Raw genomic sequence first — 21,074 nt, forward strand, 5'->3', positions numbered from 1 at the left:
GTGTCTGGGGCTCCCAGGAGTTCTAGACAATCACACTAGATGACCACCCTCTTAAAAACTGGTTAAAATGTTGCCTGCTTTCACCTTCCCTCCTTTCTTAGTGGCCGTTTCTCTTCCTGTGCTCTGTCAAAGATAAAACAATTCAAGTGTTTCTGCCTCTTCTCAGAGAGGCACACTGCTTTTTGGAATTTAGTTCACCTACTTATTGTCCAACCTCAGCTCTTTGACTGGCTCGAGAATAAATATGGCTTTGTTGATTGTCTGACTTTTTTCTCTCATTGTTAGGGTGGGAGTAACATTTTTGTGTGTGTCACTTTCTGCATATTAAGAGGGCTGGTAGAGAATCCACCTGCCAATTCAGGAGACACAGGCTCAATCCCTGGGTCAGGAAGATCTCCTGGAAGAGGAAATGGCAGCCCACTTCAGTATACTTGCCCAGAAAATCCCAAGAACAGAGGAACCTGGTGGGCTACAGTCCATGGGGTCACAAAGAGTCAGACATGACTCAGCGACTAAACAACAACATATTTAGAGAAAGTGAGACTCTCAGAAGTTAGACCTGGAAGGGCCTTTGTCTTGAGTCACGTACAAATGTTTGAAATTTATCCTGGGTACCATGAGGAGCCGCTGAAGGATTTTAAGCAGGTAGGAGAGTGAGGGTTGGAATTTCTGTGATGTTAGCCTTTTAAACATCATGATATTTATCTCCTTCTTGGTGAGCTAGAATGGCTCCTTCAAAGCTTTCTGCTTATCATTTCCCATCTGATTTCTGAGTTTATTGACTTTTTCACCAGTCATTTTTCTTACATTATCAGACTACTTACATTTCCATGACTTATTGTATCTTTTCATACCTGTTTTTGGATGTTTTAATTAACTGGGTAATTTCAACTATGACTTCGCCAATACCTTCACTTCTGCTGTCCCAGAACTTGAGCAAGGATTAAATGCTAATGTATGTTTAGTTGAAACCTAGGACAGTGAGAGTGAGGGAAAGGAAGGAAGGTGAGGCATGGAAGAATACAAAATCATGTAAGGCGATGTTACTATACCGGCAACTGCCTTATAATAAGCCACAGAGTCACAGCCGCACAGGCTGTTTCTGGGCAGCCTGTACAGAGAAACTGTTCCTCCAAATAGCTCACTGGAGGGAGGAAAGGAGAGGGAATTTATCTGTCCCACTTTCATCTCTTGTTTCCCATGGGTCCAGAATTTTCCTCATGGGAGACAAGTCCCCTGTATTTGATATTACATTTATCAGTCCTTTTAGCTGTTGCTTCAGAAGTCAAATCCTAAATTCTAGAAGTTGGCATGTCATTGGACTCTCAAGTGACAGAAGGAACCTGAGACTTGAGTTATATGCAGTGAGCCTTGGGTGGCAGAACCAAGAGGGTTCCATGAACTCAAAGAACTCAGTAGCAGTAGCAAGGGATTGAGCCCAGGAAAGGATGGCCCTGAGCGAATCTGATATATCTGTCATGGAGAATATTAATAACATTACATAATGTCACCCTCAAGGCCAGCCCTTGAGAAAACCTTCATTATGTGCATCTCCAATCACTTCAACTGCTTCACTTCTATTCCCTTCCAGAGCCATCGATTACCATTCACTGGTTATGAGCATTCTTGCAACTGTGTCTTTGTTAAATGTCTCTCATTTCTTTTGCTTCATTCTCCTCATGGAAACTCTACCTTGGCTTCTGCTCTCCCAGCAAGCCTGGGCATCACATTTCCCCTGGATGTGTAAGGGGCCCCTGAGTACATGCTAACTGACACACAAACCAGAGACAGCTGCTCCATCCTCTCCAGGATCTTGGAGCAATTAGTATTCATTTCTGCTTCTTCAGGTTCTTTTATTTTCCCCATTTGTGCTACTTATTGCAAGCAGGCCTCATGTCTTCTGTGGAAACCAGGCAATTTATAAGGAGAAGAACCCTGGATAAGGAGCAAAGGCTCAGGGCTTGTGGACCAGCCTTAGCACCTGGCAATGTATGGTCATGGCCAAGCCAAATAAATACTCTCAGCTTCAGCTTCTTCATCCATAAAACGAGGGTTGAATACTATGCAGATTAGTAATGAGGATCTAACCAGGATATAGATGTGAAAATATTTGGAAATCATAGCACTATAGATAGTACAGTATTAGCATAGTCAACTGTCATACCTGTGTATGTATGTTCTTTGTGCCCAACTTTTTGCAGCCCCATGGACGGTATAGCCTGTCAAGCTCCTTGGTCCTTGGAATTTTCCAGGCAACCAGTATTGGAGTGGGTTGCCATTTCCTCCTCTAGGGGATCTTTCTGCCCCAGGGATCAAACCCACATCTCTTGTGTCTCCTGCATTGGCAGGCAGATTCTTTACCACTGTGCCACCTGCGAAGCCCAGTCAGCTGTCTTGTAATCATAGTATTATGAAATCACAATATTTTTTAGGTAGATGGGACTATGATCTCTAACACAGCACTGCATTTTTATAATAAAAGAATCTGTAGCAGAGAGGCATTGAGTAATTGAAGCATCAGATCAATTCTATTAAGATAATGTTGTTCAGTCACTAATTCATATCTGACTCTTTGCAACCCCATGGACTGCAGTATACCAGGGTTCCCTGTTCTTCACTATCTCCTAGAGTTTGCTCAAACTCACGTCTACTGAGTCAGCGATGCCATCCAACCATCTCATCCATCTCATTGAGATAATACTCATCTCCTATATTTTTAGAGGGGGAAACTGAGTCTCCAAGAGATTATGTGACTTATCCACAGACACTTCACTAATATGTTGCATCTCCAGTCTAAAAATGCAAGGTTATCTAATGCTGGAGCCCGTGTTTCCATCAGTGTGCTTCAGTACCTCTCCAAGTTTCCCCGGGAAGCCAGCATCTGAGCCGGCCCTGGGCTCCAGGTCACAAAATCCCCCCAGCAGATTTTCCCATTCTAAGTCATGAGTGACAGTGTGGCATCTAAGAGTCAAGGTCTCCACTAGTGGCTTTTCAGGCTCATGTGCTTTAGAAATCTCCCCAGGTTATAGCAAGACTAAATGAGCTTTTAAGAAGATTCTTAAATTACTAATAGAGGATGTGGTACATAGTGGTTAAAAACAGGCAGTTTCTGGAGCTTCTTGCCTGGATTCTAAGCCCAGCCCCACCAAGGAACAGGCTGTGGATGTTAGGCAGGTCTCCTCATTTCTTGGTGATTCAGTCTCCTCAGGTGTAAAAGGAGGGAAAATAGTTCCCATTGCCTAGGGTTATTCTGAGATTGAAGTGAGCTTAATGTCTGCTAGTCACAAAGGAAACAATGTATACTTTTGTTAAATAATAAGCTCTTGGATTTTATTTTGCAATTCAGACTTAATAGCGTATCATCATTAAATAAAACAAAACAGAAACACACAATATTCATAGCAGGTCTTCCTTTAAAACAAAATAAGCTGCACTGATAGCTAGGACTGCAAAAATAGCTCACTCTTCTCCCAGAAAACTCTCTGTTTTAGGCTGCTTTAGTGGAATTTTGTTCGGAGGCAGACCTTTTCCACGTGACCTGGGAGGGGTCGTCCCTACAGAGCCCATGACCTCTCAACTCAAAGAAGAGCTGCGGGGTTTTCAGCTCTGACCAGCTGGGCACTTGGAGCTGAGGCTGCATTTGCAGCCCTGTAGGTAGTATTCCTCTTCGTGTTCTTTTAGTTCTTTCATATTGCTCTAAAAATCAACATCTAGAATCAATAGCCCCTAACTGTGGGAGTCCATGTTGTTTTTGACATTTCTTTGATCATTTTGAACAAAATAACTTCTAAGGTGATTACATAAGGAGTATAATGCCTTCAGTCCTTTTTAAAGTGTTTTCCTTTGTTTAGTGAAACATTTCATGAGTGGGGTTGAGGAGGGCAATTTCATGCGTTTTTTTTTGTTTGTTTGTTTTTTGCCATATATAATATGCAGACTGCTGGGGATGGAAATTTAGTAAGACTAGACAGAAAATTTGGTTTTATAGTATCTTGATGATAGTGATATTTTCTGGGTTTTTGTTTTCTGTAGATTAATTGGTTTTAAAAATTACTAGTACATGAAATTGTATGTGTGTGTGTCTGTGGATGTCCGTGTGTCTAGATGTGTCAATAGGGGCAGAACCATTTTCTCATTATTGCCTGTGGAAAATATGCAGCAGTTTAAAGAGCATATATTTTTAAAGTATTTTGCAGAAATACAGAAAAGCAGCATTAAAGTGTCTTTTGAATCACTCACTTCCTCTTAATGCAAATTTTAATGTATATATGTTAGGCAAACGTCATTAAAAGAAAGGTGACATCCATGTAGCTGATGCATTACTGACTCTGACTGCTAAGTGAAGCTTAACCAATCCCCTGCAAATGTGGGGCCAGGGCAGTGGATGGGTATTGAGGTTCCAAACGTGCAGGTCATGCTGAGTTGTTCTCTAACCTGCAAGTGCTGCTTATCTGCTGCTTCTTCATCATCTCTTCTGTGCCTGGTACTGAGCTATAACTTTGGCTGTGTAGTAAGAAGTTCATCATATTATACCCAGGGGTGATTTTTATACCTAGCAACAGTGCTTCTTAAGGCTGAGGGTGTAAGAAAAAGATCTTATAAAGCTGACAGTTTGGGGCAGATATGTTATCTATACCTCCAGCACAACTGGTTATAATTTAACTGTGAAAACGTTGCAGCTATCTAGGTAGCAAACTGGATGAGGTCTGCCTATGATTTTAAGTGTGGAGTGTATGTATTTGGCCTCATAGACACTAAATTTATAAATGGAGAAATGTCAAGAAGTGACTATGTGGCATACTGCTGAGATGTGTCTGCCTACAGCCAACTTCCTGGGGCGGCCTTCCCTCAGACGCCCAAGGTTCACGTTCAAAAGTGTGTCGTAGTGCCTGGTGACCCAGTACTCCTAGGTCCTCTATTGGTGCTACCTTCAGGACAAAGCCTCGATTTTTCATGGATAGCCTAATCTGTAGAAGGAAAACCATTAAAAAAAAAAAAAGTATATCCATAAAAGTCCTTTCTACTAATAGGGCAATGAGTCCTTTCTACTCATTTTTTTTTTTCAGAGAGAGAGACCAAATTATAGCCTCACTATCCAGAATCTTCTAACACTGAAAATCAACAGCTGATTTCCTCTTCATGGCGAATAGCTTACTAACTGTTCTGGACCACTTTAGGATTAATTCTTGCAACCAAGCAGTCCCTCCTGATTTATATAAATGTTTGGCTGTGTACCTCCACAGTTAGAGCTGTTAGAGTTTTTTGATGATTTGTTTGGCACATGTCCAGCAAAGTAGTCCATTAAAATTCAAATGCTTTCCCAATAATTGAGACAATCAATTTATATTAAACAAGACACAATTATAATTTCATGTACAATTTAAATTCTATAGAAAATAATCTGTGTGCAATAAAGAAGGACACTTATTTTGATGCAAAGGGATGTTTTTATAGTCGGCATAAACAGATCATTCAAATTTTCAAAATAGTTCCCTCATTATCTGTGGAGTAGAGGAACTCTATTGTGTTTTATTTTGATGTAGAGACAAGCTAGCTGCATGTTTAGTGGGCACTGTGACTTTCTCTCAGTGGCAGTGAAATTTAAAGGGTTGAGGTAGATAGGTACTTTAGTATGTCTTGAAATTGCTCTCATAAAAAGAGCATACAAAGAGGAGGCCTGTTGAGTGAGCCCATTGCCCTTGTGCCAGCAGTAGTGAAATGCGCATCATGCGTCTATCTTTACCTTTCTGCAGCAGACCAGGTATCTATTGCTCTGCCAGGATTGTATATTAGATCCTAAGAAAATCATTCAGTGAAATTTGGGAAGGATGTATATGATGGGCGATGAATGTTCCCATGACTGTGTGCCTTTGTGCTGAAAAGTTCCTGAAAAACCTGTAAACCCTTAGCGAGTAGGCTCATAGACAGCTCATAGACTCCATGAACATGCCCAAATCCTCCGAGACTCATTTTTAACCTCTCAGTAAGACTGGTATTATTGGTCTGGAAATCTAGAACACTGGAGAAATCTTATTAGGAAGAATACAGTAAAAATAATGACAAGATAGGAAACAAATCCTGTCAGAGCCCGAGAATATATTTGGCTTCTGCTCGCTGTGTCTGTCTGTTTCTATAAACGTTCCAGAATAGAAACCGGATGTTTAAAATCTCTCTCCCTTTCCCATGCTCTCCTCCCCCTCCTGTCTTCCTTCCTCTTCAGCATTAGTAGACTTACTATTTTTATTATTTTCTTATTTATATTCCTATTTCAATGTTTGCCATTTGTGTGGATAACACGTTAATTCTTAATAAAATATTTTATATTCTTAGAATAGCTGAATCATAAAAGAAAACTTGAAATTGATATAGACGCCAAAGGCACATATAAACTGAATATTACAGTTTCTTTTCCCACTCACAAATGGCAAATGGTTATTTTAAAAGATGATGTGTACATAGATTTAAATCTCTTATCTTTGTACATGAGTCTAGTTTGTATTATTTTTGTTGCACAAAAATTGATTCAGGCATCATTCTAATTAAAATGAAAGAAATACCAAAACAATATGTTAGGCAGAACTCTCTAACAATTTTCTTTTTATCTAGAAACACATTTTTGACAAGACTCACTGCTGTTAAAGAAATTCAGTTTTGATATAAATTGAGTCTTGAGCTTAATTTTTCATTTTAGTTCTGTTGCAGAACTAATGAGTTTAAAGAAGGCAGCATTTGTTTCTTTCAGTGTTTTATTTTTTTCCAATCAGTGATTGTGGTTTTGCATTTGTCAAATTAAAATTAACACTGGGAATTACTGAAACAAGTTTACAGTACATGCTATTCCCAGAACTATAGCTTTGTAGTCCACTTTGGAAATATCAATTAATAAGGATAGTTTCTGCTAAAGTTTTTTATTATAGAGAGCATGGATACTTGAAGTATAACATCTTAAAGGCATTTCCCCCATTCTCAAATTATAAGGATGTTAATTATTAATTTTATATTGGCAACTTAGATCTTATTTGAATAAATTTGTATTTTCTTTTTTGTAATTAAAACTTCTAAAAATTCTAAATAATATTTGTTTTCTCAAGTAACTTTATTTACTTACTCTTGACATTAACAAAGAATTTGTGTATTTTTTCCCGAATATTTATGTTATATTCCAAATAAAGATTAACAGATGTTTTGAAGAACTCTGCTTGTTCTTCAAAATTCGGGCTGACTTGCATAGAATGGCATTTTAAATAAGCAGAAGAGACCTGAAAGATTATCCAGTCCAACTCCTTCTCTTATAACCTACCTCCCATCCTCCATCCCTACAAGGACGGAGGACACTTTATAGATGAGGAAGGTGGCCCAGAGAGAGGGTGATTTCTAAGACTACAGTTCAGGTAATGACTAGAATGTATGTTCTTAGCTTCTGTGTGTTCTGCCGTACCCTCTCAATAATTTATGTGTTCCCAGAAGTAGGGCGATGGCTTAGTACTAAAAACCAAAAGGAAAAATATTAAGTGCAGATAAACAGATGTTGGCAGAAAGTGGCTCATCCAGTAAGCTGGAGACCAGAAGTTGGATGATTAATTGAAAAGTCAGGAAGTCATAGCAAGTGACACTATGTTTAGGCCAAGACATCTTCTTCGTGTATGAACTGCCCTATTTGGAGTTCCATATCATTTTCCTTGGATGAATTATACCAAAACTGAGTCTTTTGATTCACCCAATTTTGACTTCACTGCAACAACTGAGGACATAAAGATACTTGAGAAGCAACTTCCGTGCAGAATTTGCTATTTTAATGACCCTCTTGCTCTCCTACTTTGTCTTTTACATTTATTTCGTGCACACTGAATTTGACAGGCTTCTTTTAAACTCAGCTTTGTTGATTCTTTCTAAATCATTCTACTTTGTTTTCATAGAATCAGCAAACTCATTTTTTAATAATCATATTTCTGAGTTCACTAGACGTTAAGTTATACCTATGTTAGCAGCATGTACAGACTTGGGAAGAAACACAACAGACTTTGGGGAATATAACACAACTGGTGAGAACACAAACACCCAGTCATACGGAAGGGTAGGAGCCAATGGCCGTGAGTACTGAGAGAGCCCTGGACACCATTCAGTACATTTAATACTGAGAGTGTTGGTTCATCAGGTGATCAGGGTAAGTGGCCTTCCATTCAGAGAGTTTCTGCTATACTTTGGAAGGAACAACTAGAGTCAGACAAGTGAAGATATACACCAGACTAGTCTTATAGGAGAAGCTGCATTGCATTCTTCATGCACAGTTTTCCCCTTTGTATTAATACCAGAGAAGAGGCAACCAAACTGGAGGCAGAAGAAAGTTAACTTTCTTTGCTCCCTTTTTGCTTTCTCTTCCCCCTGGGTCTTACGCCAGCTTCACATTGCCCAAAAGATGGGCAAATGGAGCATTCTTATACTCAGCGAATGTTCCACAACTTCTTGGCAGTAAAAGCAGTGGCCACTGTTTAGCCTAGAGAATTATCCCTCATGTATAGATTTTCAAGTGATTTGCTACTCACTTGGGGATCCTTGGGGATGTAGCCCTGCTTTCTTTAGGGAACTGATCTACTCTCTCTGTATAAAATCCTGGAAGAACTGCTCTCCTAGGAAGTTGCACAGCTGAAAATAACAAGTGATTTCCAAATTGGTTTCAACAAATTTTTGTATTAAGAACCTATGTCTGGTTTTTAAAGGGTGCTATGAATGCAGTAAGTCTCATTCCTAAATAATGAATGAACAAATCAACAAGTAATTAACAACTATCCTTTTTCTAAATTGGGTTATGAATATAATCCTTCAGCTTCTCCTTTTGTCGACTTTTTTTAGTTTGTGCATCCATTCCATTTTCCCTTCTTAATTAAATCAGTCTTTATCAAGATGATGATTATATTACGCATCCACTTCACATAACACACAGATGTGCTATGTAACTGCCTCTTCACTCCCTTGCTACATTTGCTGCAGCACAGAGGGATAGGGCAGCATTTTTCAATATGTTTTCTATGGACAATCAGTCGTACAAAATGGTTTTTGAAAAAAGGAATGCTGTATGTTTTAGTCTGGGATATATTGCAAGGACTCTTTTTTCTCTGAAAAGTCAAAATACACATTAGTGTATTAAAAAGTCTATAAATCTGAGAAATTATTAATCATTTTAAAAGTTTAAGTTGGTTTAAAATAATATTATAAATTAAAATACTTTGCTAAAATTTAAAACTTAGCAGATGGGGGTTTGAGGGTGTGGCATAAACTGCTCTGTAGGGCTGTTTTTGGAGACATGTTAATCTACAGTTGAAAATGACCCACTGTAGCACTTCATGGAGGACCTGTGTAATTTTTTCATGGCACTTTAATCATCTTTTGTCCCTTACTGTTCCTACTCCAAACATAGTCTTTATTTTCACTTTTCCCTTCTAGACTCTGGTGTGTGGCATGAATACCACATCCATGCTTTCCAACCCCTAGGTAGGAAGAGCTGTGTGTCACTGTTGCACACAGCCACACTGCCACACAGTGGGAGTCTGTTATCCACAGGTGAAAGTTGAGGTGTGGTTATTCCAGGTTACGGAGGCCATATCAAGGAATGGATTTGGAAAAGAATAGTTCCTGGAAGTCTTGATTATCTCTGTTACCATGTATCTCTGAATGTCTAACTCATGAGAAGGAGTTCCTTAAGAACAGGAACAATGTCCTAGTTATCATTGTTTCTCTAGTACATAGCCAAGGGCCAGGCCCTCAGAAGTCACTCACTAAATGAATCTACAGTCATTTTTGTCTTCTAACTCACCTTTTTCAGTCTCCCAAAACTGTAGAAGGGAAAAAAAAAAAAGAGAGAGACAAAAGCAGAGTTTGATGTGTATGTACAACTTAAAAATAATTTATAACCTCTTATCCGCATCTCCACACGTGGAAAAACTGCTCAAGCTATGTGCATCTAATTACTGTCATTAAGTAATAGAAATCTAAATTTTTACTGCATAGTGATGCACAACCAGTGAGCACTCAGTAAATATTAATCACAACTATTAAGTATGCTTTGATCTCATTAAAACAAATGGAGCTCTCACTCTATTTAGGCCGTTTAACTACATTGTGTTATTAGTTGGTCCTTCTTTTGCAAGGTTTATAGGTCATGCTTAATGAAGCTACTTGTTAAGGTGTTAGCAGTTAAACAAATGACTTTGACTTCATAAATTTTATGACAGTTATTTGGAATGGGTTATACATTTTCCAAGCTTTTGTTTTCCACGAATGGCCTGATACATTACAGAATGATTATTAAGATGCAACTTTTGTGACAGTTTTTTTTTAATCAGCTAAAAAAAATTAACATTTCACATAACACTAGTGATTTCTGTATCATAGATGAAGGTGACAATGTAGAACTGAGGCTGGGAAACACTTTTCTTCTTTTTACATGGCCAGGCAGAAGGGCCCTTATAAGCTGATCCTTGGAAAGAAATGATCATTTCCGGCTCATACCAAATATACTTAACTTCTCTGTCCTACATTTAAATAATCATTTTTGTGACCTATATCTTGCAGTGCTCCAGTTTTCCCACATGGCTCTTAGAACATAGTTTTGCATTTCACAACGTCACAATACTTATTCACCCAGTCGTGTCTGACTCTTTGTGACCCTATCAACTGTAGCCCACTAGGCTTCTCTGTCCATGGATTTTCCAGGCAAGACTACTGGAGTGGGTTGCCATTGCCTTCTCCGGGGAATCTTCCCAACCCAGGGATCGACCTCTGGGCTCCCGCATCGCAGGCAGAATCTTTACCGTCTGAACTGCCTCGGAAGCCCACAGTTCTCATTTAGAATTATGCCACTGTGTTTACCTGCAAGGTTAACTCCTGCTAGGCCTGGCTGGGTCATAGCGGCCTGAACTCCTTTTGGCTTTTTGCCTAGAACAGAGAGGCTTGAATGACTGCAAATGAGGCAGCCCAGACAGCCTCCCTTCACTCATGTCTGCATTCCCATCCTGGGGCCCTAGATCTCCCACTCTTCAATGTGGAGACTAAATGACCACAAGGATAGGCTGAAAAATGTGTCTGGGCCTGATCTGCGGATATCTCATATAAAACAGCTTTCAGGGAAGGATTTGGGGGATGACTAGGGGCAGGGCTAATAGAAAGTTGAGCTCTCCCTAGAAGCCAGCCAGCATTTCTCAATTCTAGGCAGTCACTCCCTCTTATGTCTGCAGTAACTGTTTCTATTTCCTAGCTCTTAGAGCACTGTTTTCATGGTGTTTTATGTTCTTCTCTATTACTAGATTGTGAAGTCTTCGGTGTGAATCATGAGTTAGTCTCTGAAGTCTTGGTGTATAAAACTATGTTGAATTAATGAATAATTATCTAGAAACTGATTTTTTTGTTGTTGTTTAAAGCCTGTTAGCCTAATGGTTAGGGTTAATATATGCTGATTCCATTTGTGTCCTCTTTTTTTCCCACCAGTCCATTAGGATTTGAACACACCTGGCTTTATTAGGGACCTTCCCTGGGGGTTCAGAAAGTAAAGAATCTGCCTGCAGTGCCAGAGACCCCGGTTCAGTCCCTGGATTGGGAGATCCCCTGGAGAAGGAAATGGCTTTATTAGCTATTTTAAACCTAGGGCTTCCCAGGTGGCTTAGTGGTAAAGAATCTGCCTGCAATGCAGAAGACCTGGGTTTGATCCCTGAGTCGGTAAGATCCCCTGGAGAAGAGAATGGCAACCCACTCCAGTATTCTTGCCTGAAGAATTCCATGGGCAGAGGAGCCTGGTGGGCTCCTGGTGTGTCCACTGGGTCACAAAGAGTCAGACACGACTGAGCAACTAACATACGCACATAACCTTTTAAAACTATAGAATGGTTTGGTCCATTCAAAACAAAAATAAACCAACACAAACAAGCATGATTACGTGATAGGAACTACAGGCCTTGGAGATATGCAAGATATATTGAATAATCACTGACCTCTCTCTTGTTCTCTGGAGAAGGAGGTGCAAAGTCCTCATGAGCCCCGTATGGTAAAGACTGTAGTAGAGATAGGCATGGAACAATACAGGATCACTGAAGAAAGACACAGGTCCAGTCTGGAAAATGTTGGGAAACTCTTTATAGGGATGGGATGCCGAGACTTCACTTTAGAGGGTGTACAAAGCTACAGGTGCTTCCCAGGTGGCTTAGTGGTAAAGAATCTGCCTGCAGTTCAGAAGACCCAGATTCAATCCCTGGGTAGAGAAAATCCCCTGGAGGAGGAAGTGGCACCCCACTCCAGTACTCTTGCCTGGGAAATCCCATGGACAGAGGAGCCTGGTGGGCTACAGTCCACAGGGTCTCAGAGTTGGACATGACTTAGTGACTAAGCAGCACAGAAGAACAGTGTTTAGAATACAGCAGACACTCAAAAAGTGTAACATTTTGAATGATTAGGCATTATGAGGTAGAAAAGACATTTATTTTATTATCCCCACTTTTCAGAGTTGATTAAATATCATGATGTGACTTGAGAAAGTGGGAAATAATTGAAAGCATTCTAAGACTGAGGTTTATGCTGTCTTGTCACAAGATTGGTCTTGAAGCAGGGGTGGTCTTGGCACCTCACTGGACATCTATCTCCTTGTCTCTCCAGCTGGACTAGTAGTCACTTAAGCTGTTTCTGACTCGAAATTTCACTCTTGGCTGGCTCAAGGCCCCAGCCCAAGTCAGCAGGGCTCCCAAGGGTCTCCCAAGAATGTGCAGCATTCCTGAGTTTGACCTTCCCTGGGCTTCAACTTAATCTAGTTCATTTTGTTTTTGAAGATAATTCATTCCATGGAAACCAGACAAGGTGCTGTTTAAATAGTAGGCTGATGTCTCAATGTAACATATTGGCCCACTGAGATCTACAAGAGTGTGAATCACAAACCCGCCTCTGTACTTTTCTGATATAGTGTGAATGTTTTGGATGTAAGAAAATCCTGTTAAGAATGATCAGGTTATCTCATTTTGCCATCAGTTGTATCTTGTCATGTTAAGTTGGTAGGATAACTAGTGTTCTTGGCTAAGTAGATTCTCTCTACTATTGCAGAATATTTTTTAAAATCAGGTAATTCAGCCTCTAATCCAAATTGTATTGAGTTTATTTTCCTCAGACTATATATATGCCTGGGACTGTGTATTTAAAGTTCAGCTCTGTGTGTGGTATTCCTGTGATAATTTCAGTACCTAAAATAAGATGCTTACAAAAACCAACCTGAGACCAATACTATACAGCAGTTTAGCAGCAAATTTCTGCTCTGGGTATTTAACAATAATTGGGATCTTTCTATTGGCTTTATATAAACTCAGATTAGTAGTAAAATCTAAGTACCAGCCCATTTGGCAAACTCTTACACTTCAAGCAGTCACAAATTTGCTTCTGATTGTGCTTTTCATTCGCACCTAGCTCAGATTTGTGCCTGATGCTTTTTTAAATCCTCTAATTTACATACTGTGGTAAATTTAAAATGAGAACAGATGAATGCTGCTAAACTTTTCTATTTCACTGATGAATATGGTATTTTGCTTTAACTATCTAGCTGTTATATATTCAGTGACCTTTAAAACATGAAATAGATTTTTTTTTCATATATACCGTGCAAGATGGATCATTAGTATTGTCTTCCCTTTGAGACAATGAGTCTGAGACATAGAGGCCAAGTTGAGCATCTGGGAACTAATTGTAACTCGACTAAAATTCATAGTTTCCTCTTCATGGGCTCACACATAGTCATAGTCATCTGGGCAGAGAGACCTCTTTCATGTTTGGTTTTCTTGGAGCTGTAGGAGACAACGCATCCACCCTGAATGTATTTCTTCTTGCCCTGCAGTCCCAGTACACCACAGACTATGTTATTTTATGCGTTTGGGGGTGTTAGAACATATATTTTAACTGTAAGTAAGAAACAAAGTCAACTTCCCTGGTGGCTTAGACAGTAAAGAATCAGCTTGCAATGCAGGAGACCCAGGTTCAGTCCCTGGGTCAGGAAGATCCCCTGGAGAAGGGAATGGCGACCCACTCCAGTATTCTTGCCTAGAGAATTCCATAGACAGAGGAGTCTGGCAGGCTAGAGTCCACGGGGTCACAAGAAGTCGGACATGACTGAGTGACTAACACACAGACACACACACACAAGAAAAGAAATAGTATTTTCTGAATGACTAATAGGGATTTGGCCTCAACCAAAGCAATATTTTATTTCATTTTTAATATTGATAATAGTAATAGTAATCTTATTAGTAATCTTATTAGATAATAGTAATCTTATTCTCCAAAGGAGCAAAATAAGTCTTAGAGAGGTATCAAAGAAACCAGAGCCTTGCAGGAGCTAAAGGGGTAAGAATAGATTTTATTGAGGCACCACTGTAATGCGGTGGGGAGAGCTTAGTATAGAACTTGGCTCAGTTTCATATACAAGGAAGAGCAGGGGCTCATAGTCAAGGGGCAGGATGGTGGTGGGGGTGGGATTGTGGAGTCAGTTGACAGAAAATTACTCAGAAGAAACACCAGAGACAAGGGAGGACTCTGGCTAAATGGATGTAACAGGATTCTTCCTGAAGGCAGGCCAAGGTGACCAGACATCACGCTGTGGGTGGTGAGGGGTAAGGAAATTTGATCAGATATTTAGGTTGATTAGTTATCAAGGGTCGGAGATTCTCTCTAAACTAATAATATTCTTGCTAAAACTGGCAGTGCAGGCCTGGCAAGGGCAGACAGTGAAGCCCAAGGTCAAAGCCTAATTGAAAAGAGGACTTAGAGGAACCTGACTAAAGTTTGGTCAAGGAGAGACTCTTCATTTGGAGTTTAATTATTCAGTAACTGAGATTTCTAAAACCCATGCTCTTTCTGTAACCTGCACTATCTTCCTGTTTACATAGACTTCTGTTCCCCACCGGATGGAGAATTCCTTGAGAGAAATGTTCTTTTTTTTTTTTTTTTTTAATTGAAGCATAGTTGATTTAAAATATTGGGTTAGTTTTAGATATATAGCAAATTTTTACAAAATATTGGCTATGGATCCCTATGCTGTGCAGTAAGTCCTGGTTAGTTACCTGTTTTATATATAGTAGTGTGTTTATGTTAATCCCCAAACTCCTAATTTATTCCTCAACCTCATTTTTCCTTTGATCACCATTAAGTTTGTTTTCTATGCTTCTGGGTCTATTTCTATTTTGTATATAAGTTAATTTGTATCATTTTTTTATTCCACATACAAGTGATATCACAGAAGTGGGATTGCTGGGTCATATGGTAGTTCTATTTTTAGTTTTTAAAGGAACCTTCATACTGTTCTCCACAGTGATTGTACCAATTTCTCTTTCTACCAGCTGTGTGGGAGGGTTCCTTTTTCTCCAAACCTTCTCCAGCATTTTTTATTTGTAGACTTTTCGGTGATGGTCATTCTGACCAGTATGAGGTGATACCTCATTATAGTTTTGATTTGCATTTGAGAAAGTATTATATGTTTTTCCATCTTGGGTAGTGGCCCTACTGGAAGGGCCATTGATCTGGTCAAGATTTCAATAAACTTGACAAGTGTACCATCTACCCTGATGGGCATCTAGGCTGGTCAGAGAAAACTTGCCAAAGGGTGTGGAGATAACGAATAGAATCCACCACATATTTGTAACACTGTTTATTTTAGTTTCAATAACCAAAATAAATATTAGTTTTAAAGTTATGTACACTACTTAGAATAAAAATTTTGTAATTTCTCAGACAAGAAAAATCTGGGGCACATTTCTAAAAAAAAAGGTACAACAATTTTTTTTAAAAAAGGGAATCTATTTCAGAATGAAGAAATGAAAAGGTTTTTAAATTATAACAAAAAAATTCCTAGGGAATTTTGAGGTTCTGTTTTATTCTGACATTAAAAAAGTAGGCCAGTTGCTAAACACTTAATTGCTTTACTTCTATCTGTCTTGAAAATGAAGTAAGCAAAAGTGTCAGTCACTCAATCATGTACAACTCTTTGTGACCCCATGGACAGTAGCCCACCAGGCTCCTCTGTACATGGAATTCTCCAGGCAAGAATACTGGAGTGGGTTGTCATTTCCTTCTCCAGGGGATCTTCCCTACCAGGGATCGAACCTGGCTCTCCTGCTTTGCAAGCTGATTCTTTACTGTCTGAGCCACCAGGGAAGCCCTCTATCTATCTTGGTCACACTCAATTATGAAAAGAGACTGGAGGCTCTGAAACTTAATAAATGACCCTAATTCAAAATGTCTTCCTCCAAATTCAGCTTGATAGAAAACCAAGCTATTGTCATTATATCTCTCTTTAGGCACACCCAATATATTACATTTAATTTTGCAAAAGTGATTACTTAAGTGGACATTCTTCACTTAACGTAGTTCATTGTAGTAAGTTCTGCTTGTAATGTTTGTAAATGTGATGCAGTTTTTTAGACCCCTCCATTTCTGCCACATATCAAGGGCAGAGTATATTTGATAACGTTACCCAAAACATTAGCAGTTTCAAATTTGTCAGAGTATTTGGTTGGGCATTGTCCTGGGTCCTGAGGAAACAAACAAACAAAAATGAGTCAGAATGGTCTCTGCATTCCAGGCATGCATGTTCCAGGAGTAAGGACCAGTAGAGTGGGGTGATGGCCATGCTAGGGTGTTGGGGGCCTCAGAGAACTGCTCCTATTTTTGGTCTTCATCATCTTAGATTCGCAGAAGGCAATGGCACCCCACTCCAGTACTCTTGCCTGGAAAATCCCATGGATGGAGGAGCCCGGTAGGCTGCAGTCCATGGAGTCATTATGAGTAGAAACGACTGAGCGACTTCACTTTCACTTTTTACTTTCATGCATTGGAGAAGGAAATGGCAACCCACTCCAGTGTTCTTGCCTGGAGAATCCCAGGGACAGGGAAGCCTGGTGGGCTGCCGTCTATGAGGTCGCACAGAGTCGGACACGACTGAAGTGACTTAGCAGCAGCAGCAGCAGCATCTTAGATTTCTATCTCCTCCAACCACTTATCCATTGAGTGAACCAGGAGCACACAGTTTCTCTTGATTGAAAGCCCTGCTCCTCTGCTTCCCCTCCTTGGTTTGGCTCACTGGAAGGGAAAGCCTGATGTAATTAGGTCAGAAGAGTGGTCAGGTTCTGTTTTCATCCTTGACGCTTCCCTGGCCAGTGGGGAAATTCTCTTATTAACTCTGGCTGGCCTGGGTGACCCAAGGCCACTGAGCCATTCATGTTATTCAAAGTTAAAAGATAGGAAGCATTTCAGGGGATTAGTTTAATGAACCTGCAGAAACAGTCACATGACAAATTTGGGACTATAGTGGCAAAATAATATTCATCTTAAAAAATGGATGCCTCCATGTGCAATGAGACGAGAATGGAGAAGCTACTTTAAAAAAGCAATAAAGGAAATTCAAATGAGCTGTCAGCTGTGTCTGTAATTATTTTATTGAAAATACATAAGGAAAACCAGTCTTTTAGCTTCTTTTTTTACACTAATAGGCGTAGGTCAAAGTGGATCATTCCCAGCATTTCAAAGAATGTAGGGGAAGCAGTTTACTTGTTTGTTTCTGGTGAGGGGGAAAGGTTTGTTTCTTTTTATTTGGGGAGGCAGTCTTCTGTCTTTATCCATTCTTTTTTAGTGCTTTTCCTAAACCTTTTGTTCTGATCTTACTTAACTCTCTCTTGCAAAATTGGGCTGGAAGAGCTAGAGTTCAGTTTCAAAGTCTTTTGGTAGATGTTGTATTTGTAATAAATATTAAATGTACTCATCATGCCTTATTTTAAACAACACTTGTTTTTTAATGGTCTTTGTGTATTCATCTAAGGAAAAAAAATCAACCAAATATGCTTTATTCAAACTCCATACTCCAGGGGAGCAGATTGTCTCAGAATATATAGTGATGAACCTCCCAAAAGGAAAATAGATGGAAGAATCATAGGTATTTATCACACGTTAGAAAACATTAATGCTTTGTGAGTAACAAATGGATCTTCTATTCTTTTTTGGCCAGATGCATCTTGCTTTGTAAAACTTAGTTTATTGATTATTTCATAATGTTCCTTTCTGGAAAGAATCTTATAAATATTTAAATTCAGCATGTGTTTATTCTGTTTGTCCTAAACACCAAAGACATGAAAGAAATTTTATTCTCAGTGTCACATCAATGGTGAAAGTTATCATAAAGCTAAAAATAATTTATTTACATGCCCACATTATTTTATAGTTGGTTTTGGACCCATGACATAGTTCTTTCCTTTAAAACTGATCATTTATAGCTGATCATTTTAAATGTAATATAGGAGACCTATAGAAAACATAGAGAAGGAATCCACCCTTTTAGATAAAACTGTATTTGCTGTAGTTGGCCTGTCAGTATCCTTATTTGTGACAGCTTCCCACTGTTGAGTGGCTTCACTACATGAAGAAACAGTTTTTCAAATACACTGTATTTATTTAACTGTCTGCTGGTAGCAGTCCTTGTGCAAACCTGAAATTTGAAATTTTGATGCTTGATGTCAAAATACAGTGTGTAAGTCCAATTTTTCATTAATTTTATAAAGCTTTTGTCCTTAACACATGGATCTGAAGTCATTCAAAACTGATTATTAAAAGAGAGATTATCCCTGTGTTTACATAATTGCAACAGCAAAGTGTCCCTTTTGGATTTCAGCTGGCACTCTCCAACCCTGTTAAGTGGTTACCATGGGTGGTTATTATCATTTACAATACAAGGAAACCAAGAGACAGCGATTTTTATTGACTTCCCTGTAAGACAGCATTGGTGCTAGACTGTTGCAGTATGTGCTCTTCTCTTGTCCTCTACAGTATCCAACGTATCTCTCTGTGTCAGAAATAAAATTGGCAAGTACAATATCCTGGTATGGATAGACAGCTCCCTGTAGGAACCTTCAGGATCCATCCCAGAATGAGCACTCGGGATACACAAAACACAGTTCTATTTGATCTTGACTTTTGTGTGGGTCTGAGCAGGTTGCTCATTTTAGGACCTTACTCCTTATAAAGAAGTTTGATTATTCACCGAGGACGATATGAAGATCATTGCTTATATAAGATAAATTCATCCACACCTTTCATCTCCCTGCTCCAGGGCCCTGTATCTACTCTCGGTTTGTGCTTCACGGCCCTCTCCTTGATTCCCGTTTCCACAGTTTGATAGCCATCGAACACGGTATTAAGCCACTTGCTATGATGTACAAATTTCCTGACACCCCTTACAATAATGATAATTATTATACAGTGTATAATTCACAATAGATAATAAATATATAGCATTTGTCATAATCATTATCATTGCAGCAATTAATGTAGATAGTCCTTACTATGTACCAGCCATTGTTCTTACTCTAAGCACTTCCCTTCATTAACATGCTTAATTTTTGTAACAATCCTGTGAGGCAAATACTAGCATTGTCCCCATTTTACCAGTGAGGAAACGGAGGCATAATTAGGTTAAGTAGCTGACTCAAGGTCACCCAGCTACTACATGACAGAGTCTGAAGTTGATCCCAGGCAGTATTGCTCCCAAGCTTGTGAAGAAGGGATGCTGACAAGTCTTAGAAATACTTTAGCTCCCATAATAACAATTTTTAAGAAATTCCTCCTGTTATTAAAAAAAAATTCAGTATTGTTTTATGTTCCCTTTCTCTGCTTTATGAGCTGCTTTCCCCATTAAACTGCTACAATTGTCCCATAAGGAGCATCTGACCAGTTTCTGTATTGAGTCCCAACATACCTGTCTTAAGCTATTGCATATATATCTTAAGCATGAGTATCCTCTTCTATATGTGGAAACTTATGTTCTGATACATGGAAGAAAGTGTGGTAGGGAGAGTAAAACATTAACAATTGCAAATACGTTTATGTTACCTTTAAGGCAAATCAATGAATAGTGAGCAGAAAGAGAAGAGAAGCAATAGTTTGAAATAAGACAATGGCAGAAGGGCAATTCAGTAAAATATTTTCTTTCCATAATGTCATTCCTACTTGTTGACAGTTTACTTTGCCATGACACTAGGTACTCTGCAACAGCCCTGCAAGGTTTACTCTCAGTTCACAGATCAAGAAACTGAGGCTCAGCAGAAGGAAATGTGACCATAGTTGCATAGCCCATAAAAGGAGAAGCTAGAATTTAAACAGGTTTGTGTGTGTGTGTGTGTGTTAGTCACTCAGTCGTGTCTGACTCTCTGTGACCCCATGGAATTCTCTAGGCAAGAATACTGGAGTGGGTTGCCATTTCCTTCTCCAATGTGAATTTCAGTAGTAGTAGTTCAGTCGCCAAATTGTGTCTGGCTCTTGCTACCCCACAGACTGTAGCCTGCCAGGTTTGCCGGACTCCAAAGCCTATGCTTGTCGCACAGTAACCCACTGTGTTTTTGCTGCTAAACAGACCCAGAAAATCACTGGCTGTCGGGGGGTTGTCAAGATGAGGTGGATAGAGGCCTGAAAAGTGTTGCCAGGAGCAAAAGTCACTGAAAAGGCAGAGGAGCTTTACAGTAAGCTTACAGTGGGCTGGGGGACGGGAGAGAGTTTCACATAAAAGGAAAGAAAACATACCACCTTTTGAAAGAATGGGAGTGGAAAGTGATGGTAAAATACTGAGGAAGTTATTAAGTGTCTAAAACAGTGAACATGCTTTTTTGAGTATGTGAATGCTTTTCATTTATTGCCATTCAGTGGTGATGTGATAATTCCAGCTTTTTCGGAAAAGTTTGTGCCACCAAATAGAAGTCACACAATGCAGCGTGTGGGATCTTAGTTTCCTGACCAGGGTTTGAACCTGTACCCCTTGCATTGGAAACATGGAGTCTTAACCACTGGACCACCAGAGAAGTGCTGTATTTTGTAGGTTTCTTTTTAAGGCTTTCTCTGATTTTCTCCGGTCTGTTACCATGACAATGATAATGTTATTAATCTGGGTGGAATATGATGTTACTTACCACTGTGACATAAATTAGATTTATTAGAAGAAAACTATTCAATAAAACAGTTTATCAGAGGTTAATAAAATACAGTTTATCAGAGGTTAATAAAGTGCACATTATGTATAA

The 21,074-nt window shown here is 39.3% G+C and overlaps 1 protein-coding gene across 3 annotated transcripts in view; it reads left to right on the plus strand.

The window, feature by feature from the left end:
- Nucleotides 1-21,074, plus strand: part of SDCCAG8 (SHH signaling and ciliogenesis regulator SDCCAG8) — a 245,522-nt gene that overhangs the window by 185,687 nt on the left and 38,761 nt on the right. The gene's annotated exons all lie outside the window — the stretch shown is intronic.

This window comes from Oryx dammah, unplaced genomic scaffold (genome assembly GCF_014754425.2).
Source record: "Oryx dammah isolate SB20612 unplaced genomic scaffold, SCBI_Odam_1.1 HiC_scaffold_21, whole genome shotgun sequence".
NCBI lineage: Eukaryota > Metazoa > Chordata > Mammalia > Artiodactyla > Bovidae > Oryx > Oryx dammah.